This window comes from Ovis aries, chromosome 1 (assembly GCF_016772045.2).
Source record: "Ovis aries strain OAR_USU_Benz2616 breed Rambouillet chromosome 1, ARS-UI_Ramb_v3.0, whole genome shotgun sequence".
NCBI lineage: Eukaryota > Metazoa > Chordata > Mammalia > Artiodactyla > Bovidae > Ovis > Ovis aries.
In genome coordinates this window covers 140818082-140844683 of record NC_056054.1, presented here as the reverse complement: position 1 = coordinate 140844683, position 26602 = coordinate 140818082, and positions in this window count along the sequence as shown.

Sequence of the window (26602 nt, the reverse complement as noted above, 5' to 3'; positions counted from 1 at the left end):
AGATCAGCCCTGGGTGTTCTTTGGAGGGAATGATGCTAAAGCTGAAGCTTCAGTACTTTGGCCACCTCATGCAAAGAGTTGACTCATTAGAAAAGACTCTGATGCTGGGAGAGATTGGGGGCAGGAGAAGGGGATGACAGAGGATGAGATGGCTGGATGGCATCACTGACTCGATGGACCTGAGTCTGAGTGAACTCCTGGAGTTAGTGATGGACAGGGAGGCCTGGCGTGCTGCGATTCATGGGGTCGCAAAGAGTCGGACACGACTGAGTGACTGAACTGAACTGAATAGGCATTTCTAGCCTTCTCAGTTCTCATATTTCTGATGACTGTTATAAAATTATCAAAACCATTAAATCTTATCATCAACAAGTGTTCCCTGCTTTTCCTTCCACATTAGCCTGAAGGCCAGACCAAATAAGCATAGGGCAGAAATTCTGCTTTTTGGAGGAAGCATCAAAAAGAACTGTCTCAGTAGAAGACCATAACAACTAACATTGAGGTTGGCACTGAAAAGAATAGATTTATGTTTACGGGATCCCCAGTGTCAGTTGACATTGCTACCATAAGCAGGTATCTGTCAGACTGGATCAGTGGACTGTGCCAAGATTTCCTTTGGTCCAGGAGCTTAGACATCCTGCAAGTAGATTACTAACTAAATTCTGCTGTGATAAGAATTAATTATACAAGGCTAAATTCCCTGATAGCTCAGTTGGTAAAGAATCTTCCTGCAATGCAGGAGACCCCAGTTCGATTTCTTGCTCAGGAAGATCCGCTGGAAAAGGGATAGTCTACACACTCCAGTATTTTGGGGCTTCCCTTGTGGCTCAGCTGGTAAAGAATCTGCCTGCAATTCAGGAGATCTGGGTTTGATCCCTGGATTAGGAAGATCCCCTTGATGAAGGGAAAGGCTACCCACTCCAGTATTCTTGAGTGGAGAATTCCATGGACTGTATAGTCCATAGGGTTGCAAAGAATCAGACACAACTGAGCGACTTTCATTTTCAAATGAATAAGGGAAATCTAATTGGCATTTTTCACTGAAATATTAATGGTATTACTTATAATGTTCCAAATTCTGGTGGTCTTATGGAACAAGTTATTTCTTCATCTATATCTAACCCTCATCTTAGTAAAAAAAATTTTACAAACAGAAATAAAAATTTTCTCATTATAGTTGCTTCTGATCACTCAAAATTTAAGAAAGATATTTTACACACAAAAAAACTTATTATAGATTATAGCCCTATAGGTAAAAAATAATAATTACATAAAATAATGATGTATATTGGTAGCATTCAAATCAGAAAAGGCAATGGCACCCCACTCCAGTACTCTTGCCTGGAAAATCTCGTGGATGGAGGAACCTGGAGGGCTGCAGTCCATGGGGTCGCTGAGGGTCGGACACAGCTGAGCGACTTCACTTTCACTTTTCACTTTCATGCATTGGAGAAGGAAATGGCAACCCACTCCAGTGTTCTTGCCTGGAGAATCCCAGGGATGGCGGAGCCTGGTGGGCTGCCGTCTCTGGGGTCGCACAGAGTCGGACACGACTGAAGCGACTTAGCAGCAGCAGCATTCAAATACTTTTGTCGAGCTCCTTTAATTTCATGGCATAATGTAGTTATTTGCATAACTGCATAACCTACTTCTCACCAGTATAGAATCAAATAAACAAAATATGTAAGAAAGAATACAGTTAAAAACAAATCTCGTTAATTAGTTATACCCAAGTCTACAGCTAAATTAAAAGGAGAGTATGGAAATAATGCATACAAAATTCTTTCAAAAACCTCATCTATACCTATTCTATGATTAATAAGGTCCTATCCTTATGTAGAGTAAAGCAGAGGTTTCCAATCCCCGGGCTATTGACCAGATAATGGCGATAGAACCAGTCTATCACCATTAAGAACAGGAGGTGAGCAGTGGGTGAGGGAACGAAGCTTCATCTGTATTTACAGAGGCTCCACATTGCTCACATTACTGCCTCAGCTCTGCCTCCTGTCAGATCAGTGGCATCATTTCATAGAAGCAAGAACACTACTGTGAACTGCATAGGCAAGGGATCTAGGTTGCATGCTCCTTATGAGAATCTAGTGCCTGATGCTCTGAATCTGCATTATGGCAATTTGCATAATTTTTTCATTATATATCACAATGTAATAATAACTGATATAAAATGCACAATAAATATGATGTGCTTGAATCATCCCCAAACCATCCCCCACTCCTAGTCTATGGAAAAATTGCCTTCCGTGAAACTGGTTCCTGGCACCAAAAAGGTTGGGGACTGCTGTAGTAAAGACTGTTACTTCCTGGAAAACCAGAAACATTGGCAAACTTGGGGATCTCAACAAAGGAGAATTTCCCTACAGTTATCTATTGCAGGTGAAAGAAACTTGAAAGAGAGAAATAGAATGATTCTTCGTTCTGTTTCTTGGAATACATGAATCTACTGGAGTAATAAAATTATTTCTGGCAAATATAATTTTTTAAAAGTCACTATGGGTTTCTCAAAGCTAAGAAGGAAGTAAATTCCCTTACCTCAATATTACTTGGCTCTATTAATAGCTATGTCAAACATTATAACAAGGAGGTCTTTAAATGTTTATCAGTCTTCAAGTCCTGTTACACTTATCAAAATGAACCAGGTTGTAGAACAGTAAAGGGCTTCCCTGCTGGCTCAGTAAAAAATCAACCTGCAAGGCAGGAAATCGCCTACAATGCAAGATACCCAGGTTTGATCCCTGGATTGGGAAGATGCCTTTGAGAAGGAAATGGCAACCTACTCCAGTATTCTTGTCTTGGAAATTCCATGGACAGAGGAGCTTTGGCAGGCTACTGTCCATTGGGTTACAAAGAGTCAGACACACTTACCACCATAGAGTGTAAATGAAATGAATACTACTGAATCCAGAAATTGAAAAGTAAACATTTTTGGTCAAATATGTGTTTCAGGAAAAGAATCTGACCACAGTGATAACCTGGTCTCTCCCCTTTCTACTGCTACTGCTAAGTCACTTCAGTCGTGTCTGACTCTGTGTGACCCCATAGACAGCAGCCCATCAGGCTCCTCTGTCCCTGGGATTCTCCAAGCAAGAACACTGGAGTGGGCTGCCATTTCCTTCTCCAATGTATGAAAGTGAAAAGTGAAAGTGAAGTCACTCAGTCGTGTCCGACTCTTGCGGACCCCATGGACTGCAGCCTACCAAGCTCCTCCGTCCATGAGATTTTCCAGGCAAGAGTACTGGAGTGGGGTACCATTGCCTTCTCCAACCCCTTTCTACTAAAATTAAAAAAAAAAAAAAATTCAATCATTTAAAGACATGGTTTATGATTTAGAGGTAGGTCTTAAAAAACAGAAGCTTCCTTCCACAAGCCTATATTGCAAAGGTAACAGATAAACAGAGTAATTCTAAAAGCCCTGTTTTCTGAGATAGGCTTTCAACAAGAGAGGATATCATTACACTAAAAACAAGGGATCTCTTTTTTTTTTTTAACAAAATTGACCCCAAAGTCAATCAACCAGAAATTTGATGGCCAAATAAAAACCTGAACTATAATTTGGTTTCTATGAGTATTCTGTAAGCCTGGTTGAAAGCTAATTATCGAGGAGGATTTCTTATTTGAAATATTTTAAAATGATTTACTTTACTAGAAATTGTAGTTGAATATGCTTGTATACATAAATATAGATACAAGCACAATTCCTGACTATGCTAAGTCACTTCAGTCATGTCTGACTCTTTGTGATCCTATGGACTATAGCCTGCTAAGCTCCTCTATTCCTGGGGCTTCTCCAGGCAAGAATACTAGAGTGGGTTACCATACCCTCCTCCAGGGGATCTTCCTGACCCAGGGATCAAATCCGCATCTCTTATTTCTCTTGCATTGGCAGGCAGGCTTTACCACTAGCGCCAACTGGGAAGCCTGATTATATGAAAATCAACCTTAGTCTGACATCTCTGCTGTTTCTTCTGTGATGACTCCCATCTTGCCAGTCTAATCACAGGAAAAATAAACCTGCTGCCCAATCCCAAAGGTGTCCATGTCCTAATCCCAAGACCTGCAAGTATTTTAGGTTATATGAAAAAGGGGAATCAGGTTGTAGGTGGAGTTCAAGGTTGCTAATCAGCTGATATAGAGATGAGATTTTCCTGCAATATTTGAGTGGACTCAACGCAGTCACAAGTGGGAGGAAGAAGAGTCAGAGAGAGGTTTGAAGATAGCAAGGAATTCACGTGGCCTGTAGAAGTTGGAAAAGACAAGGAAATAGCTTCCTCAAAATGACTCCAGAAAGGATCACAGCCCTGCTGATATTTTAATTTTAGCCCATTAAGACCCATTTCAGACTTCTGACCTCAAAAACTGTTAAGATAATAAATGTGTATTGTTCTAAGAACTCAATTTGTGGTAATTTGTTATAGTGTTTTAGAAAGCTAAGACACTACCATATTTACAATAGCTACTAGAATAAAAGCAGGTTGCTCAGTAGTAAAGAATCTGCTTGCCAGTGCAGAAACCTCAGGAGATGTGGGTTTGATCCCTGGGTCAGGAACATCCCTGGAGAAGGAAATGGCAACCCACTCCAATATTCTTGCAGTATAATCCCAGGGACAGAGGAGGCTGGCAGGCTACAGTCCACGGGGTCGCAAAGAGTCCAGCAGGACTGAAGCGACAGAGCACAGAATAGAAGCCAATCTCCTTCCCACAGCCTAAAAGATATTGCAGAAACAAGCCTTTCCTTCCTCTCTCACCGCATCTTCCCATCCTTCTCTGCTCAGGAAACACTGACATTCTTTCACTGCTTTAAACTTGCCAACTTCTGCTCAAGCTCTTCGCACTTTCCACACTGTCTGTAGGGCTCATTTGTCACTCTGGCTCTTTCTCATTCTTCAAGTTGACTTTAAGTCACATTGTTCAGCTGGCCTTTAAATAAATATCAAATAAATATCTAATATCAGTATATATCTTACTGACTCTGTTGTTCTGGAGAACCCTGATTTATAGAGGAGGGGAAAGACACTCCACCTCTTGAAAGAAGGAACACCAAGTGTGTATAAGGAAAAAAAAAAAAGAAAGTAGCCTTCTTTGGGGATCATTTAAAATAAATTCCATCTGTGTAAAATTGTTTGTACTTTTCTTTGAACCACAGCACCCTGTGCTCCTCCATTACCTCTTTCATTACACATCGATACAATTTGATTGCTTGTCTATCTTTTCTACTGGATTTTTAGTACTTTAAAGGTAGGGGCTGTGTCTCATGACTAAACATTATGTCCCTAGTACCTTGCTTCAATACCTTAATAATACTTGTGGGGTGAATGAATGACTGAATGAACAATGTACCTATATTCATGAATACTTTATTGAATTTTTATTAACCTTATTAATTCCTTCAAGTCCTACTTATTTACCCAATCCTCTCCCTGATAAATGTGTCACACTGTTTCTCTAAGACATCATGTGCTATACTAAGTCCCTTCCATCATGTCCAACTCTTTGCAACCATCTGGACTGTAGCCTGCCAGCCTCCTCTGTCCATGGGATTTTCCAAGCAAGAATACTGGAGCGGCTTGCCATGCCTCCTCCAGGGAAATCTTCCCAACCCAGGGATCAAACCCATATCTCGTATGTCTCCTGCATTGGCAGGGTTTTTTTTCCCACTAGGTCCACCTGGCAAGCATGTCCACCTTCAAAATCACCAAATAATCCAGAATAATATGGAATCAAAATATATAATTTTTGCTGTGCAGTGTCTGTCCTTCATCTGAACAAAGGAAGATAACCTAGTAATAATTAACAATATCCCATAGAACATTTAATGAGATAAATTTTAAATTATTAGACTGCTTTAATACTTAAAATTTAAAGAATCACAACCTGATTACAATTTAAAAATCTGTTTATGAAAGAATAACATATTCTTTCATACTGATTGTGTGCTGAATGTGATTCTTTTCTGTTTGTAAATACTAAATATTCCAGAGCTCATAAATCCTGCAGTTGAAGGAAAACCTGGGTACATTCTTCTTGTAAAGACTGCCACTAGGTTAACCTCCCTCACTCCAATTTCACTCTCTCCCTTCATCAGTTTATGTACTCTGCATTTCTAACAAAGAGTGACAATTTCAGAGCTCAGAAAGGGCCTAAACTTTGCTTTATCAAGGACAATACTGGCAACTTTCCAAAAACCTGGAGGCCATGGCTCATCTGCAAATCATGTACATATATTTGCATGAATTTTATTTTGATTAGTAGCCTCAACCCATGATGGTACTTAGGATGAATGAACCATTTTACATATATGAATAAATGAAGATGATTTAGTAGTCTTACTGCTCATGGCTGTTTTCCCTGTTCCTCTAACTCTCCTCATCTATTCCCTTCTTGTTATTTCTTCTCTTTAAATCTGGAGTGGGTACTGCTTTTCTTTTTTAACATACTGATTCTGTATATAATGAGAACAAAGAAGCCCCGCTTTTGTGTTTTATTGACCCATTCAGCAGATCTACTATGACCCAAATCACTGTGACTTTGTGATTTTTGCAAAGTTCTTTATCTTCACTGGCATAAATTGGCATCTTTGGGGAGCTGGGTTAGGGAGATACACAAAGCTTGATAATTGTGGAATTTTCTTTTGAAGAGTTTGTCCCTCAAGTATTCCGTAAGCTAAAACGTAACTTTAGTGACAAATATATTAAAAGTAGTATATGACAGTGCTAAAAGTAGAGGAAAAAATAGAATTCCTACTCCATTAATAGCTTTTTATTTCCCCTAAACTGTAAAATCTCAGTGAATGCAATTGTGTTTGTGTGCAGTTGTGTGAGTATCCATGTTTGATGTGAGGTAGTATGAGTTGGCAGAGGACCATAGAAAGGGTCCTTAGCTAGTGGAGATAAAGGATACTGATGATGGTGTAGGATGGCTACTATCAGAAAAATGAGGGGAGGAAGACCTGGGCTTGTAGTGAAATCATACAAAATTCTAGATATCACAGGAGGTAATGAAGTGGTGGTGACTAGTTTAAAGATCAAATATGAGGGTCTCTAAATTGTATCCCCAAATCTGTATTCATCTATTGCAATAAATGACTAATAAAACAATTTCTCTCTATATATCCTTCATATATATTTTTCCAAGAGAATGAAAGGCAATCAATTCAATATTTGGGAAAAAAATACTTTTTCTTCCTTACCTCTTTTTCTTCCTTACCTTGATGCCCCATTTTGTATTCTTTCCTCTTTCCTGTTCTTTATTCTCTTATTTTATTTGCCTACGATCCAATACATTCAAGCCCTTTCTAGTGTTTCAGTGTAGCCAGGTTCCCTACAAGCAATAGTCTATTCATTTTTATTAGTTATTACTGCGTAGGGCCTAGTTTCCTTATGAGAAATAATATTTATTTATTCCTCTTCTGTTTGGAGCAATAGAAAACATAGGAAATTACTTCAGAATATGATTCATGTCTTCTATTTATAGGTCATAAGGATCGAAATCTGGTCCTAACATTTTAAGATTAAAATCTACAAATATTTCAGAGAATTAAATTAATGTAACAAAGTAATAGAAATATTATTAGAAATGATGCATGAGGAATTTGGCCTAAAATAAAGTTGGAATTTGAATCCCTCAGGGTTTGATCAGAGAAGCAGAACCACATGGAGTAAGGAATTTATTGTATGGGTTGGATTTTACACAATTATGGGAGCCAGTGAGAAGGTCCATGGAGGGGCTTGTTGCCTATGTCAAATGCTGTGTCTATGTTACTGCTGGTTATAAAGGGCCACAGTTAGGAAGGAAAGCTGTACTGGATGGGTTGAGGATTAATTGGTGCTCATTCAAGTAAACTGGAACCCTTGAATCTAAACCATAACTCACACCTAATTTTCACAGCTTCTAACCTAGCATAAGTGATCTACAGGAGAATCTGGTGTCCTTCACTGCAGAGCTGCTTCAATATTGTACTTCTTCAGCAATATACTTGCTCCAGAACCTGCAAATACTGAATTGGAAGATCCGATAGAATCCGGAGGGCTTGTTAGCCTGGCTGCGGTTGTTACGTAGCAACAAGATGAACTAGCAAATTCACAACAAGAAAAGAAAGCTGCAGTGGATCTGGTGACCTATATTGACTTTCAGAAAGTAGAGCGGGCTGATTCTCTCTCACCTTCTAAATCTCATGCAAATTTTGCTCGTGGGCCGCTCCAACCTGGGACCATAGCAGAAGGATTTCAAGAAACACAATTTCAATTGAACCTAAGCTGCACAGGAAAAAAAGGTACCATAATCAACTGCTTGACCACTTCTCACATGTATGTGCCTCTTTGAACCATACTCAGTATCCAATTAAAAGGAAAACAAATCATGCTTCTAGCAAATAGGATGCAATCTCCCTCGAACAGTTATCACAAGCAACCTCTCCCAAGAAGACACAAGTCCCTTTATCCATCTTTGGATAATGTTCCTTCTCCTAGTTGATTCCCTTTGCCTTTTGGTCACACTATAACTTAAATGGGCTTCCCAGGTGGCTGCTGCTGCTGCTAAGTCACTTCAGTCGTGTCCAACTCTGTGTGACCCCATAGACGGCAGCCCACCAGGCTCCCCCGTCCTTGGGATTCTCTAGGCAAGAACACTGGAGTGGGTTGTCATTTCCTTCTCCAACGCATGAAAGGAAAAGTGAAAGTGAAGTCGCTCAGTCGTGTCCGACTCTGTGCAACCCCATGGACTGCAGCCCACCAGGCTTCTCCGTCCATGGGATTTTCCAGGCGAGAATACTGGAGTGGGGTTCTCCCACTCCATTGCCTTCTCCCAGGTGGCACTAGTTGTTAAAAAGCCACCCACCAATGCAGGAGGCATAAGAGAACCCTGGGGTCAGAAAGATCCCCTGGAGGAGGGCATGGCAGCTCACTCCAGTTCTCTTGCCTGGGAAATCCCATGGACAGAGGAGCTACAGTTCATGGGGTTGCAAAAGACTGGACAAGACAGTAACTAAAGAACAAACAACAAAGATTTTTAAACACTCTAGAATTATTTTGTGTTTATAGTATAATAAAGTGGTCCATTTTTAAATGATTTTCCACAGGATATGGAGTGTTGCAGGATTTTTTATTAAATTATTTTCTTTCAACTAAGTTGAATTATTACATAATTTTGAGAATGCTGTATTAAATTTTGGTTGGTAGTAGGGTCCAAGTAGATTGTCCTTTCTGTTGTTTTCTACTGATTCTGATACTGATTCTTATTATTTGTATTACAGTGTCATCAGAGTATGATCTGGTATCTGGAAAGGCAAGTTTCCCTTTGTTGATCTTCTTTATGATACTTTTATTGATAAAGAATTTAGTCTTCCACAAGATTATTTACTCAGTAAAATAAATCTATTAACAGCATTTGTCTTTGTCTGATTTATTTCACTAAGAATAATACCCACTAGGTCCATCCACATTGTTTCAGGTGGCAGAGTTTCTCTTTTTTCTTTTTTTTTTTGGTCTGAGCAGTATTCCATAGTGTATATACACCACATCTCTTCTACCCATTCATCTGCTGTTGGACACAGGTTGCTTCCATATCTTGGCAATCGTAAATAATGGTGCTATGAACATTGCATATATGTATCTTTTCAAATCAAAGTATTAATTGACTATAAATTCTTAATTATAAAGACCATGCACTCTATATATAATATGAAGAGCACTAAGAAAAGAATCTTGTGATTACTGACTAATCACAAAGTATTTAGTACATTTGGCTAGAGATTTAGGAATATTAGAAGGATGTTTAGATAGGAACAGAGAAAATAAAGCTTCATTAGTGATACTCCTCATAAGTGTCTATTTTGCTCACAATCATATTCCTAATGTCTAGGGCAGCGACTGGCCCAAAGACTAAGTAGGTATGTCGAATAAATGATGATGTTGGAATTTTGAAAAAATTTGAGGCATGAATAGCAAAATCATATCATGAATAATTAAATCTTTTCAGGTCAGTTCAGTCAGTTCAGTCGCTCAGTCGTGTCTGACTCTTCATGACTCCATGAATCGCAGCACACCAGGCCTCCCTGGCCATCACCAACTCCCGGAGTTCACTCAGACTCAGGTCCATCGAGTCAGTGATGCCATCCAGCCATCTCATCCTCTGTCATCCCCTTCTCCTCCTGCCCCCAATCTCTCCCTGCATCAGAGTCTTTTCCAATGAGTCAACTCTTTGCATGAAGTGGCCAAAGTACTGAAACTTCAGCTTTAACATCATTCCCTCCAAAGAACACCCAGGGCTGATCTCCTTCAGAATGGACTAGTTGGATCTCCTTGTAGTCCAAGGGACTCTCAAGAGTCTTCTCCAACACCACAGTTCAAAAGCAATCAATTCTTCGGTGCTCAGCTTTCTTCACAGTCCAACTCTCACATCCATACATGACCGCTGGAAAAACCATAGTCTTTTGCGGGGCTACAAATCCCTGCCCTATTCCTTTTCAATATCAGGTACTAATGTTAGGGAATTGTACATAAAGATAGAAATTGTAATTGCTTCTCTCTGCAAGTTTACTACCTTTTTAGATACATAGACACATACATACGCAAATATGCACACAAAAGCATCCATGTGCAGTTATATCACAGCATGTGAATTACTGAACATAACTGTAAAACACGTACATTGTCACATGAATGAAGAGCCCAGAAGTGACTTCAGTCCTGTGCGTGGCACATTGTCTGCTCTGCTTGTTGCTTCTCAGCTGTGCTTCTGCATTCAGGTGTCATGTGCACCAAAGGGCCAAAAACAGCAGAACACACTAAGACGAGACATATTGTGCCTCTTTCCGCAGCCAAATTTATTAGAATCCTAGACTGCAGATAACGTGAAGATGCAGCAGACATTCCTCCCAGAAAATCGGAACTGGAAAAAAATAAAGAACTATGTTGTTAACCCATAGAAGGTTTATGAAAGATAGATGTGCATTTACTAAAACTCTAAGCCCTTTAGTTAATTTATGTACATTACTTTTCACTTACTCTTCAAGTGAAACTCATTTTAAAACATTGTTTATCCTTTCGTAACTTCTTCCTATATATGTACTACCAATTTAATTCCCATTTTAAACTCTTCTGTGATTGTCATGAACACTGAGGAGAACTTCTCCCTAACATAATGTTATGTACACTGTGTCTTGCCTATAACATAGACTGTTTCATAACAGTGATCTGGTATGATAAAAATAATTGTCTGAAATTGCAGTTCACAAAGTCTGAATCTGTGAAACTACAATTAACTGGCCTAGGGATGTAGCAAGATGAAATGAGACCTGGTTTGAACCTAGATGTATATCTGAAATTTGGAGAGCAAAAAACCAACACTGGGTACAATATAAGGATGTACAAAAACACACAGTCAGTTTCCACTATCACAGAAAACTTTTGAGCTTGTTCTAAGTTCTCCAGCAGATGGATATCTACTGTGTAATTTCTTGCCAAAGTCCACAGCTTTGACTCAAAACAGCCTTTTAGATCAAGCTGTGACACACGAATAAATGTCATTCCTTTGGAATATTGTAATAAATGAAAATAGTAAACGTATAGTTAGTGACTTTAAACTGAAGTCAAATTTGCATTGAAGTAACCATATTTTAGGATTTCTATTCTATCGAGAACCCACAGGCATGCAGAAAACATCAGTTCAAATTTTGAAAAATAATGCTTTGGTGCATATAGCTTAAAATAGCACTGGGGCATATATTTCAGTAGAGCCAACCTCTGCTTACCCAGTGGATATAATTATCAGATACTGCTTTTAGAATGCTGATTGTTTCCAGCATTCCCTTAGGACTTGCACCCCCTTGAAAACAAATAAGAAGCCAGAACCAAGAAGAACCTAGAATCAGGAAGACACTCATAATCATCTAGGCTGTATTTTGGAGGTGACTCTAAGAAGTTTAGATATTTGTCCTATGTCACACAGACCATGAAAGGCAAAGAAGGAACAAGATTGGGAATCCCAGGTGGGTGAATTTTCCAATAGGCATTGGGTGTCTAGATTCAAGGAACCATAAATTTCGAATAGTACCTCAAGGTAGCAGTCCTTAGGAGCTGGGCAGTTTGACAAGGCCAGGCCAATGATAAAAGTGAGTTTATTTTAAGTGCAGCTTCTCTTTTTCACTCTCTTTTAATGACCTTTTGTTTCTTCCTAAATATTGTGTTCAATATGACTATAAGTTATCCAATGGCAAGATCTTCTAGTTCTCTAGGTGGGACATAAAGCATGTACACCCAAACTAACTAGGTTTTTACACATTTGGCATCAGATAGATTTTAAGGAAATAGGGAAGCATAGAGAAATTCTGACTTTTTGCTCTAACAAACTCTTTTATCAAAAATGCCTTCTCCAAGCAAAAGTGCCTAATTACAGACTTGTGTTGTCTTCTTCAGCTTCTCCTACCTTTCCTCTATCATTTGGTCTTAGAGAAAAAAGGTTTAAAAACCGTTGCAAATGGTTTCAATCTTTGGTGATATCAATTATGCTGCATGGCATAAACATTTATAAGCTACCCATGTTAAGTTTTTCTTTAAACTGTATGTTTTTTTGTCATGTTTAATTGCCACCATTCTTTCATTGGCGATTATGTCCAGGCATTCACTGAATGCATTGCTGCCCAAACTGCTACCTTCCTACTTCAAGTTTTGTTTAAACAAGACAAGACCTCCATCTTTGCTCATAGTTTCACTGAATATTTTTCTGGATCTTTTAAAAAATATTTAATTGGAGGACAATTGCTTTAAAGCTGAGTGCAGAAGAACTAATGTTTTTGAACTGTGCTGTTGAAGAAGACTCTTGAGAGTCCCTTGGACAACAAAGGAGATCCAACCAGCCCATCCTAAAGGAAATCAGTCCTAAATATTCATTGGAAGGACTGATGCTGAAGCAAAACTCCAATACTTTGGCCACCTGATGTGAAGAACTGACTCATTGGAAAAGACCCTGATGCTGGGAAAGATTGAAGGCAGGAGGAGAAGGTGATGACAGAGGATGAGATGGCTGGATGGCATCACCAACTCGATGGACATGAGCTTGAGAGGGCCTCAGGACTTGGTGACGGACAGGGAAGCCTTGTGTGCTGCAGTCCATGGGGTTGCAAAGAGTCGGACATGACTGAGCGACTGAACTGAACTGATCGTATTGTTCATACCTCAACATGAATCAATCATAGGTATACATGTCCCCTCCTTCTTAAATCTCCTTCCCACTTCCCGCATCACCCAACCATATGTTAAAAAGGAGGTGTTGGGTAAAAAAGTTAAGATCACTTTAGGTATGGTCAAAACATATATAAAAGTTTCATCTATTTATATGTCTACAAGCATGAGAGAACTTGTTAGTACACCAGACATACCTGTATTAGGACAATATATTTTCTCTCCATCATGAGTGCTTGACCTATTTTCCTTTATTTCATAATATTGGACTCTTTTTCATGCCCTTTGTTCCCGTGTCCTAAATGTTCATCATAAAGAACTATTCAAATATATTATATATATTTTATGTGAATATATTAAGTATATTTACTAAAGCAATAGTCAGTCATTACTAAGAGTCAGGCGATTCTGTGTCCTAATGTGAGAAAACCTCCAAAATACATTGTTAAAAATTTTAAAGATGTCAAAGTATGGTGAAATGCTAACATTGAGTTTTCTCAGAAAGATACATAAGCAAATGCTTGGATGTTCAGGGACCATCTCTGGAACGACATGTAGAAAACTGGCAAGCAGGCATCCCACTGAGAAGAGATCGGATTGAATTAGAAACAGGGCAAGGAAAACAACTGTTTTACACTATATGTCTCTTGGTAACTTCTGATTTTTTTTTCATTTTTACCATATGTATGTGTTGGTGATTTAAATAAAAACAGTATGTTTGGGGTTGACATACATACATTCCTATGTATAAAATAGATAGTTAATGAGAACATACTGTACAGCACAGAGAAGTCTAGTCAGTCCTCTGTGGTGACCTAAATGGGAAGGAAATCCAAAAATAAGGGGCTCTGTGTATATATATGAGGGCTTCCCTGGTGGCTCAGTGGTAAAGAATCTGCCTGCCAAGCGGGTACGCAGCTTTAATCCCTGGATTGGAAAGATCCCCTGGAGAACAGAAGAGCTACCCACTCTAGTATTCTTGCCTGGAGAATGCTATGGACAGAGGAACCTGGGCAGGCAAATCCATGAGTTTGCAAAGTGTTGAACATGACTCTGCAACTAAACAACAACAATGTGTTTATATAGCTGATTCACTTTGTTTTACAGCAGAAACTAACACAACATTTTAAAGTAACTATACTCCAAAAAATTTTTTAAGAAAATCCAGTGAAGAAGAAAAAAAGTAAGACAGACACAAAATAACATTAAATGGAAATAGTAAGAAGTATGGGTGGGTGAAATCAAAGAGCTGTCAATGAGTCATTCACCAGTCAGTGCAGGCTGAAAACACAATTGTTGGTTGTAACTGTCAATGAACAGCCAGAGGGCAACATGATCAGGACCTGCTGTGCTGACATCCACCCCCTTGGGTGACTGGTAATTCCATTTTCTGATAGAAGACTTCCTCTCCCTTGCAGGTACCCTGAGGCATGTAAGCAGCAAAGAGTTTTTGGAAAGCTCAGTTAGTAGTGAGGCTTCCTCGGAGAGGCAAAACACAGCCTAAGAACAAAACAAAAACTAACTCACGGGCAATAATTTTTGTCACTGTGAGTTCCTAGAAATAACACTCTGGAATATATTTCTCTATAAGATGAACATCGTAATTATAATATGAATTATTTACTTATGTACTTTCATAACAACAGAAAGAATTGCAAAGTATTTCCAGCATGAGTGAAATATGAAATCATATGTAATCCCATGTTAAAGATTAATCAAATGTTAGTATTGTGGTATTTTATACCTATAAATACATACATTATATATTTTTCATGTTCCATATGGTTTTAAATTTTTGCATGAATATATATATTAATTTTTATATTTTTTACATATTTTTACATGTTCAGGATAATGCTTTTTAAAAACATTTCTACAAATAGATTCAACCAGTTGTCTCAGGGAATGCTTTCAGAGAAAATGGAATTTATGTTGATATCAGAAGTATTTTGAATTATTCTATTCTCTCTATATGTGTGTATGTGGGTTGTGCTCAGTCATGTCCAATTCTTTGCAACGCCATGGATTCTCTATAAGTATGACAGGAGCTTTTCTTACTTTGAACAGGGTTTGACAAGGTTTTAGTATTAGGTTATGCTAGCTTCGTAAAACAATTTGAAACCTCTCCATTGTGTGTGTGTGTGTGTGTTTAAAACAATCTAGAGAGCACTGCAATGAAAGTTGGAATATAATTTTCCCCAATATTGTCTGGGCCCAGAACCTTTTATAAAAGTAGGTTTTTGACATATTTTTTAAAACTTCTTCCAAAGATATTGTTGTATTTAATTTTAATACACATTTATCCATAACCTATCCAATTCAACAAATCTGTCAAATATATATTTTGAATCTCTTAAGTTTTCATATATGCCATCTTCATTTCCAAAAAATTAAGGGGTATGATAGTGAATTAATTTTGTTCTTCTATGCCTGATTGTAACTGAATACTTAACTGATTATTTTAGAACCATGTTTTGAAATCTTTCACTTAACAATTAAAAATTTGCTCAGATTTATAATTTTACTCTTTCATGTTTTCTAATTCATTGTTATCTTAATTTCTCATTTCTTCCAAAATATTAATTTTCTGAATGTATAATTTGTATGCTTATTTTCCCTCTTTTATTTTTAAAAAGTGAAGACTTTTAGAGATAGATAGCATTATTGATCCATATTGAGCATTATTTCATAAAGCAAGGGTATATTATATAATTCTCTAAAACCTTTAAAACATTTATAATTTAAAAATTATGCTTGAAGCCACTAAAATGTACTAGCCCTATGGATTATGGAAAAATCTCTAAAGTATTATAAACATAGCAAGTATAAATCATAACACTAATATAAAATTTTAATATAATTTGATATAAGATGAAAATAGCAATAAAATATAATTAGGCAATAAATTATCAAAAGTGTACCTTCTAATACTTTAGAAGAACATTTGGAGATAAACTTTACTGTAGCAAACAAAGTCTTTACTATATGCAGTGATAATGGATATAAACTAAAAGATGATATAATTTCTTCAACAAAAAGTACCTCTGCTCAGTGAATCTGAACATTAAAGTGAAATGCATGAAAGTGAAAGTGAATTAATAAAACTACTGGCTGACAACTGCCGATTCAGTATATAAACTGGTACCAAGAGCAGCAGTTATGAAATGCTGTCTATTTGTTGGAAGGTATTCACCATAATCCACTCAGGTCTTTAATGAGCAAATAGATAAAGGGGGCAAGAACTTGACTACAGGATTTTATTTGGTAATATCAAATAATCAGATTAACTGTATAAGTCATTACAAGAACAAATGTTTCTATTCGTGTATGATTTGTATCTACTTTCTTAATGTAGGCTCTTAAAGAAGATTGGGGTCCAGTTGTAAACAACTGAGCTTCTTCTGAATAAGCACCCATTTTCAAAACATGTCAGGAGCCACGTTAGGCATTACTGACAAAATGGAGGCATGGCCCCAGACTCCTCGCCTCATTCCACAGGCACGGTCCAGGGATGAAGGATTTAGGCCTTGTAATTCTGACTTGTCTTTTCCTCTCCTCGGCTGAGCTGACTGAAAAGGAATATTAAGGTGTTTACTGTTCTTGAGAGGAGCGTGAGAAGACACAAAGCCTTCTGCAGCTGTTCTCAGAGAATAATTCATAAAGTTAATCACTCACCTTTGTTTAAGGACTTTTACAAAAGAGTGTTCCAGGATGAGCACATAGGTCGCAGCTTGAGGCCATGGGAGGGATTGCTATCTGAAGCTTATTTGTGAGGAAAATGTGTATGGCAAAGGAGTTTACTGAATTTAGGGCTTAGAAATAATTAAAATAGAAGTTAGAGATTTAAGGAATGATGTAAAGTTAGCATATTTTACTATAGCTTATAGAAGTTAGGAATTTTTAGAGGCGCTATAGCTAGAAGCCTTGTTAAGAGAGAGTGAGCTCAGGATGTTAGGGGCAAACAGGATTTAGGAAGATAAGTAGTAAACTGAGGAATGTAGCCTGAGTTGCAGTGTAATCACAAGGACGCTTAAGAAGAAGTAGATGGTAGATGGTAAAGCTGATTCCGAGGGAATCACTGAAGCAGATCTGTTTGAAGAGCAACAGCGATTTATAGAGATAATAAATCTGGGTGAGGGGGAACCGAAAATGTCAAACCTCTGACCTAATGTTTCCGTAAAAGTATAAAAGAGAATCTTAAACTTGAAATAAATAGGCAGTCCAAGAAAACTGAGAGGCTGTCTCATTACTCGCCGACACCGTTCGTCTCTTCAGGTTGAATCCCTGGCTGCTGGAGCTGGACTCTAGCAAAAAACATATTTTGAAGGACTAGTTTTCCCTTAAGTTTGAACTGGATGGTAAACAAATTTAACGTAAAATGAAAGAATTTCTAATAGAACTATAAAGCTTTTAAAAAGGAACTTATCTTTTCTACCTTGGATTCTTACCTTTTCCTTCTTTTAAACAGGAAAAACTTGCTGGTTGACAGCAAAAATGTGGAAAAAAAAAACAAACAGAAAACAGTGTATTTATAGTCTAAGAATCACTGTTGTATCTTATTCCTGGAATTATGAAATGTATGCTCCTATTGCTCTTAAATATGAGATGGATGAAATATAAATATTAATAGTCTTTTCTTAGCTTTCTGTTACTAACCCTTAGGAATTAAAAGAAATTTATTTGAAGGATGTTTACATTACTTCTTATGACCTGGGCACTATTGCAAAAATGTGTATAATAGACAAGCAATCATTAAATGTCAAAGCAGTTTTTTGACATTTTTATTCAGTAGAATTTTTAAAACATATAAATCTTTAAATGGGAAACAGGAATGTTATTTAAATCAAGAAGTAGTGTCACATTTTCAAAATGCCCTTGTCAAACAAGTACTCTAAAATAGTACAACATGTAATTCTGAAATGCCATAGATTAATAAAAGATTTTCAAATTCTGCAGTGCAATTCGGTTTTTAACCTCCGGCCATGACTTCCTTTTCCATAGTCTTAGGTTTTATTTCTTAACTCATATGTGTGCATATTGACAGATTTTCTTATGTAGTAGAAATAACAAAAAGGAGATAGAAACACAGAGTACAGTAAGGCAGTGGAGAAGACCTCTTCATTCACACAGTTATCCATTTACATTTAATACACAATCCTGTGGTCATGTATGGATGTGAGAGCTGGACTGTGAAGAAGGCTGATCACTGAAAAATTGATGCTTTTGAACTGTGGTGTTGGAGAAGACTCTTGAGAGTCCCTTGGACTGCAAGGAGATCCAACCAGTCCATTCTGAAGCAGATCAGCCCTGGGATTTCTTTGGAAGGAATGATGCTAAAGCTGAAACTCCAGTACTTTGGCCACCTCATGTGAAGAGCTGACTCATTGGAAAAGACTCTGATGCTGGGAGGGATTGGAGGCAGGAGGAGAAGGGAACGACAGAGGATGAGGTGGCTGGATGACATCACTGACTTGATGGGCGTGAATCTGAGTGAGCTCCAGGAGTTGGTGATGGCCAGGGAGGCCTGGCGTGCTGCGATTCATGGGGTCGCAAAGAGTCGAACACAGCTGAGCGACTGAACTGAACTGAACTGAAAACACAACCCAGTTGAATTTTTTTTTTTTTTTACTAACTTTAGAAAAACATGGGATCCACACGATAAAATTTGGACTCTTGTCAAGGATTTAACTCATAATATGTATAACACTGTAAAGTAAGTAAAGTTGAGAATAAATGGTTGCTCCATATGTACATCATAGATTAAAGTATATCATTGATATATACACGCTATAGTAGTTTGTAGTTAAGTTACTAAAGTCGTGTCCAACTCTTGTGACCAATGGACAGTAGCCCACCAGGCTCCTCTGGAGTATGCTGCCATTTCCTTCTCCCAGGGGTCTTCTCGACCCAGGGATTGAACTCACATCTTAATGTCTCCAGCTTTGACAGGCAGATTCTTTACTACTGAGCCACAGGGAAGCCCATATACATGCTAACTGCAACTATATAAGGTTTGATAGATAGTGAAATAAGTTCACGAAAAAACTGTTTTAATTTTCTAGCAAATCTTCAAAACCTTAAAAAGAAATTGGCATCTTAAAACCTAAGTCAGTTAACCATTCTCATTTTGTTTAAAAACAATGCTTTTGTACGGATTTTACAGCAGAAAGTTTTATAGTAATGTCTAAGCCTAATGTTTTCATTTCTGTCATTGCCCATGCAAGACTAGATTCCTGACTTGACCACTACAAAGGAAACTAACTTTAAATGAAATCTTTGTCATCTTCTCAATATTCTTTTGTGAGTCCCATTGCAAAAAGAATAAAATCTAAAGTACAAATCTGTATTTTAATGCTCTCATATCAACATTTCCAAACTTCTATCGCTCCCCACATGTCTTCCCAACACCAACCTTCCTTCCCAGCCAGCACCATCTCATATCCCCAGGCTTTATGGCACAGCTTCCTCTTGATTCATGGCTTATTCCTTCCTAGCATGGTTCTACTCACTCTTAAAGGCTGACCATAAATAACATCACCATGACACATTCTATCACCTCCCAATAAGTCAATCATTCTCCTGGAATTGTACAGGATTTTTTCTAAATTCCATAATAGTAGTATTTATTATATGCTGCTCTTTATTTCATATATTTTTAATTTTTTTAAATTTATTTATAATTGAAGGATAAGTGCTTGACAGTATTCTTCTGGTTTCTGCCATATATCAACATGAATTGGCCAAAGGTATATGTATGTTCCCTCCCTGTTTAGCCTCCCTCCCAACCCCCCTCCCACCCCATCCCACCCCTCTAGGTTGTCATAGAGCTCCTAATTTGAGCTTCTTGCATCATACAGCAAATTTCCACCAGCTATCTAATTTTACATATGGTAATGAATATGTTTCAATACTAGTCTCTCAATCCATCCCACCCTTTCTTTCCCCCACTATGTCCACAAGTCTGTTCTCTATATCTGTGTCTCCACTGGGCTTCCCTTCTGGCTCAGCTGTTAACGAATCCGCCTGCAATGCAAGAGACCTGGGTTCGATCCCTGAGTTGGGAAGATCCCCTAGAGGAGGGAAAGGGTACTCACTCCAGTATTCTGGCCTGCAGAATTCCATGGACTGTATAGTGTCTCCACTAATGCCCTGAAGATAGTTTCATCAGTACCACCTTTCTAGATTTCATACATGTGTGTTAATACGTGATATTTGTTTTTCTCTTTCTGACTTATTTCACTCTGTATAATAGGCTACAGGTTCATTCACCTTATTACAACTGAGTCAAATATGTTCCTTTTTATGGCAGAGTAATATTCTATGGTATATTAGTACAACAGCTCCTTTATCCATTCATCTGTTTATAACATCTAAGTTGCTTCCATCTCCAAGCTATTGTAAACAGTGCTGTGATAAACACTGGAGTACACATGTCTTTTTCAATCATGTCTTTGTCACAGTCATCATAAACTGTTTTGTTTCACGGCTATTACTTCATTGTCCTTGTACTCTAATAGACCGTGAATTCTATAAGAGCAAAGATTAGCTCTTATTTATCTTTGCATCTTCCAAAACCTTTATCCAGCACCTGTTGGTATATTTAATGGTATATTTTTTTTCAAAAACCATAAATCAATAAATATGTCATTTCCTCAGAAAATAAAAATGTGTATCAATTCATGCTCATATTTAGATTTCTTCTGGAAATAAGAATTGGGATTCTTGAACTCCAGAAATGTTTATTTTAAAAGCAGAGATGGCAAGCCATGGGCCAAATCTGGACCCTCCTCCATTTTGTACAGCCTGAATGCTAATAATAGTTTTTATTTTTTTTCTAATAATAGTTTTTAAACTTTCCAACATTTGAAAAGAAATCATCAAATGTAGAATAATATGCTGTGACATAAAAAATTCAAATTTCAGCCTGTTTAAATAAAGGATTTTTTAAATTCACTATTGAATTGTGATTGACACGTAAAAGGCTGTACATATTTTATGTATGTAACTTGGTCAGTTTTAGGATAAGTATACGCCTGTGAAACTATCATCACCATCAGTACCATTACCTCCCAATGTTTTCTGAGCTTCCTTTAGAAAGAAAATATGTATATCTACACAGTGAACTAGTATTCAGCCTTAAAGAAGGAAACCCTGCCAGTGGAGACAACATGCTTGATTCTAAAGGGCAACATGCCAATAGAAATAAGCTAGACACAGAAAAACAAACAAACAAAAAATGATTTTACTTATATGTGGAATCTAAAATAAAGTTTTACTGGAATATAGCCATTCTTCATTTAACTATGATCTCTGGCTGCTTTTGTGCTGTAAGAGCAGAATTCACTAGTTATGACACAAATTGTACAGGCCATAGCACCTGAAATATTTACTATTGGTTCTTTGAATGGAAAAAATTTGCCAACATCTGTTTTAGTGTATATAATTTGCAGGGTTTATCATATAGATTTTCACTTTTATGTTTGCTATAATAAAACATAAATTATCAAGGCTGGGTTATGACTAGATTATGACTGGAAAGAATAAAAGAGTGATAATATTACAAAATTACATAGCCAACTTCTACTTGAAGAATTCTCTTCAAGTTACCTTGAATAACTGAGTTACTCTAGTATTATAAAAGAGATTATAAAATATCATGACTTTCAAATAAAACGTATATAAAGCCAATATTCAGGAAATGGTTACTAAGCACATACTATTTACAATGAATAGAAGTGGGCAGTGGAGAAAAGGAGACAAACGTAAAAGAAATTTCAGAAATCAAGGCAACAACACCAGAAAATTGATTGGCCAGGAAAAATGAGGATGTGGAAGCCAAAGTTATTTGACTCTTCAGCCCTGGGTATCTAGGAGGTTGGTGGTGTCTTTAACAAATATAAAGTTCACAGCAATTAAAATCATATTGAGGAGCATGTTGTAGTCAATCTTGGAAGTACCATTTTAGGATGTGTATGTGATACCCAGTAAGCAGTATTTGGGTGTTCAACAACAACTGTAAGTATGATACTCAGGAGATACATTAGGGTGTCATCTCCTTAAAGATAGTAGTTGAAGTCAATGCGAGTATAAAGACAAAGAAGAGTGAAGGAGAGAAATTTGATAAAGCATATACAAGATCCGCTAAGAGTAAGAGTTGATAGAAAAAACAAGCAAGTTTTGGAGCAGCAGAAGAGCTAATGAAATGAGATTTTCAAGAGTACAGAGTTAACCAATGTAGCATTGCTTGTAACAGAGAGGTTGAGGAAATAAAATATATAGACATGTCACTGGATTTTAAAATGAATTTGAAAAAGGATACATGTATATGTATCATTGAATCACTTGTTGTACACCTGAAACTAACACGACATTGTTAATCAACTATTGTTGCTGTTGTTTAATTGCTGAGTCGTGCCTGACTCTTTGCAGGCTCCCACCAGGCTCATGTGTCCATGGAGTTTTCCAGGCAAGAATACTAGAATGAGTTGTCATGTCCTACTCCAGGGGATCCTCCTAACCCAGGAATCAAACCCACATTTCTTGTGTCTCCTACGCTGTCAGGCTGATTCTTCAACATTATACCACCTGGGAAACCCAACTATAATCCAAAATAAAAAGTAAAAAAAAAAAAAAAAAAATGAAGATGTCATTTGGAGTACAGGCAGGCCTTGGAGATATTGTGGGTTTGGTTCCCATCTACTGCAATGAAGCAAATATCACAATACAGGGAGTCACAAAAATTTATTGGGTTCCCCAGTTCATATAAAAGTTATGCACACATAAATGGCAACCCACTCCAGTACTCTTGCCTGGAAGATTTCATGGACAGAGGAGCCTTGTAGGCTACAGTCCATGAGGTCGCAAAGAGTAGGACATGACTGAGCGACTTCACTCACTCACTCATACTGTGCAATAGTGTTATGTCTAGAAGAATGTGAATGTGAAAGTGAAAGTCACTCAGTCGTGTGTAACTCTTTGTGACCCCATGGACAATACAGTCCATGGAATTCTCCACACCAGAATACTGGAGTGGGTAGCCTTTCTCTTCTCCAGGAGATCTTCCCAAACCAGGTCTCCTGCAGTGCAGGCGGATTCTTTACCAGCTGAGCCACAAGGGAAGCCCAAGAGTACTGGAGTGGGTAGTCTATACCTTCTCCAGCAGATCTTCCCAACCCAGGAATCAAACTGGAATTTAAAAATACTTTATAGCCATCAACACTACAATGATGTATCATGCTGATCAGAATGACCATTCTGATGATGAGGTATCGTAACATAAGGAGGTATCACAGTCTAGAGATTCTTTGAGAAAACTAAAAATAGAGTTATCATATGATCCAGCAATCCCATTCCTGAGCATATATCTGGAAAAGACAAAAATGTGAAAAGATACATGTATCCCAATGTTCACAGCAGCACTATTTACAATGGCCAAGGCATGGAAACAACCTAAGTGCCCATCAACTGATGATTGGCTTAAGAAGATGTGGTATATATGTACAATGTAATGTTATTCGGCCCAAAAAATGAAATATTGCCATTTGCAGCAACATGAATGGACCTAGAGATTACTATACTGAGTAAAGTATATGTATATATATAAAGTATATATATAATAGTATAATATTTATATACAAATATATATAAATATATAGTATATATATTTATATATAGTACATATACTTATATATAAAGTATAAAGGTATACTATTGTATGGTATCACTTATATATGAAATCTCAAAAAGTAATACAAATAAATCTATTTATAAGACACAAACAGACTCATAGACATAGAAAACAAAGTCATGGTTATCACAGAGAAAGGGGGATGGGGAGGGATTAATTAGGAGTATGGGCTTAACAGATACACACTACTACATATAAAAATAGATAAATAAAAAGGATTTACTGTATAGCACAGAGAACTACATTCAGTAGCTTACAATAGTCTATAATGAAAAAGGTTATTTTCCATTATAGGTTATTATACAAATATATTCTTTTTCAGATTCTGAAATAGATGTTACAAATATGTGTGTGTGTATATATATATATATAAAAGAATCACTTTGCTGTACTCCCAAAACTAATGCAGTATTGAAAACCAACTACAGTTCAATTTTAAAAAATATTTTATTGCTAAAAATATTAATCATCATCTGAGCCTTCAGCCAGTCATAATCTTTTTGCAATAGTACCATCCAAGATTGCTGATCACAGGTCATCATAACAAATATAATAATAATGATAAAGTTTGGAATACAGTGAGAATTATTAAAATGTAACACAAAGACACAAAGTGAGTGAATGATGCTGGAAAACCGGCTCTGGTAGAATTGCTTAATGCAGGGTTACTACAAACCTTCAGCGTTTTAAACACATAACATGCAAAGCGCAAATAAGCAAGGTCTTAGGGTCTTGTTCTAGCCTAAGATCCAGGGAGGTGGGGGTCCCTCATACCACCAAGGAGCCCTTGGAACCACAAGCACACTCACACAACATTGTGGTAAAGAAGACAGAGGCAACTCCTGAAATTTAGCCCTTACCTCTGGAAATAAGAGATCAGTAATTCCATATAATGACTTTAGTAACCCCAGAAACACTTTTGGTCAGGGGTCTACACACTCTAAATAATGCAGTTGAATTCAGTGTTGTCATAGCCTGTGGGCTGTGCTGCTACCGAAGATGGGTTGGAAAGTTGGGAGGACCTGAATGACAGAAGAATAGCTTAGGAAAGAAAAAGTGAGAAATTTAAATTTTTGAATTTTTCCTCTCAAACCTCATGAATGCAATAAATTCTTACATGACAAAACGTGGTTTCCAGTGGTGCCAATTACTGGTTTTCTTCTTTTTTCTTTAAACTACAGTTGTTTTGTGTGTGTGTGTGTGTGTGTGTGTGTGTGTGTGTGTGTGTGTATGAGTGCTTACAAATCAGTGCTGTATTAACAGCAACTGTGATAGTAATTAGAGAACATTTGACAATATTTACTGCTCTTAAACTTGTCTTTAAATGTGTTTAGAATAATATGATTGAAGAGTAATACTGATTTTCATATTTCCAGGTAGATAGACATTGAATTCTAGAAAGGTTAATAGTTAAATTTTTATGAACTGTTTATTTTAAATTTTGAGTTATTAAATGGCTTAACATTTTATAAATGTTCACATTTCTTAATTATAGCTTTTTTTACATTTAATAGACTTTTTAGGGGGAATAAAAATAGATTTAACATTTAAGTGACTTTAACTTTTCATTCTTACATGTGCTTAATATTTTTACTAAAATACATTCAAATGGTGTCAATTGGTATACAGTTATATTTAATTTTTAATCTTTCTGATACTGAGTACAAGTTGATATCTTGATAGAAATATAAAATAGAAAATCAGAATGCAAAAAAAAGGTAAAAACCTGAAAAATATAATAAACAGAATATCTTCAAATAGAAGGATGGCTTACATTTAAAAAATAAACAAAAAAAAAAAACAGGATAACGACAGGAAGTTGACTTCTGTGAAGTATGATTTACACAAAACTTACAAACAGAAGATTAAAATTTTTTATTTTAAAAAGTTATAACTGCTGATCAAAAGAGTGAGAATGAGCAATATAATTATTCTCACTGGATTTGCAGCTGGGACAGGCAATGCAAATTCTAAATATTTAATAAAAATTTTATTGCTGATCAGAATGATGAGATTGAGGAAGATAATTTTTGTATATCAGATTCATAACAATGCAACCCTGGCTTGTTATTAAAAGAAAACAAAAATTTGTTTCATAAAAACATGAAATAAAGAAAAGAAAAACAGTATCACTAGTGTTAGTATGCTCATTAAATTATGACCCTGGAAAATGGATATCGCACATTTTCACAGTATGCGAATGATTCTGGTTAAACACATTCTGGCTCAATTTAAAATCTGAGAATTTTCCATTGGATAATCATATTAAAATATTCAATATTTCATTAAACACCAAAATTATTTCAAATGAAGAAGAGAAAAACAGAACTTGAATATTATATTTCAGGTTGTTGTTGCATTTTTCACAAACAATTGTTAAGATCAGTTTTGGCCAAAGCTGTTACTAAAAACACTTTGATTTTTTTTTAATAATATGAAATTTCACTTACACAGAAAAGAAAAGCACACATTTAATTACTAGAACTGAAATTAAAAGGGATAGATAAAGAGCAAATGACCAATAAATAGTATTATACAAATATAAATAAGCATTCATCAAAATATGGCATTATTAAAGAATGTGTAATTTGGTCCATAATTAGCTAATCACTACGATGTTTTTCAAAGCATAAACAGCACAGTGATCAAAGAAAATAATAAAAATTTTATGAATTAGTAGAAATCATTTCAAAATAGATGTTAAAATGGCCAAATATATAAGATA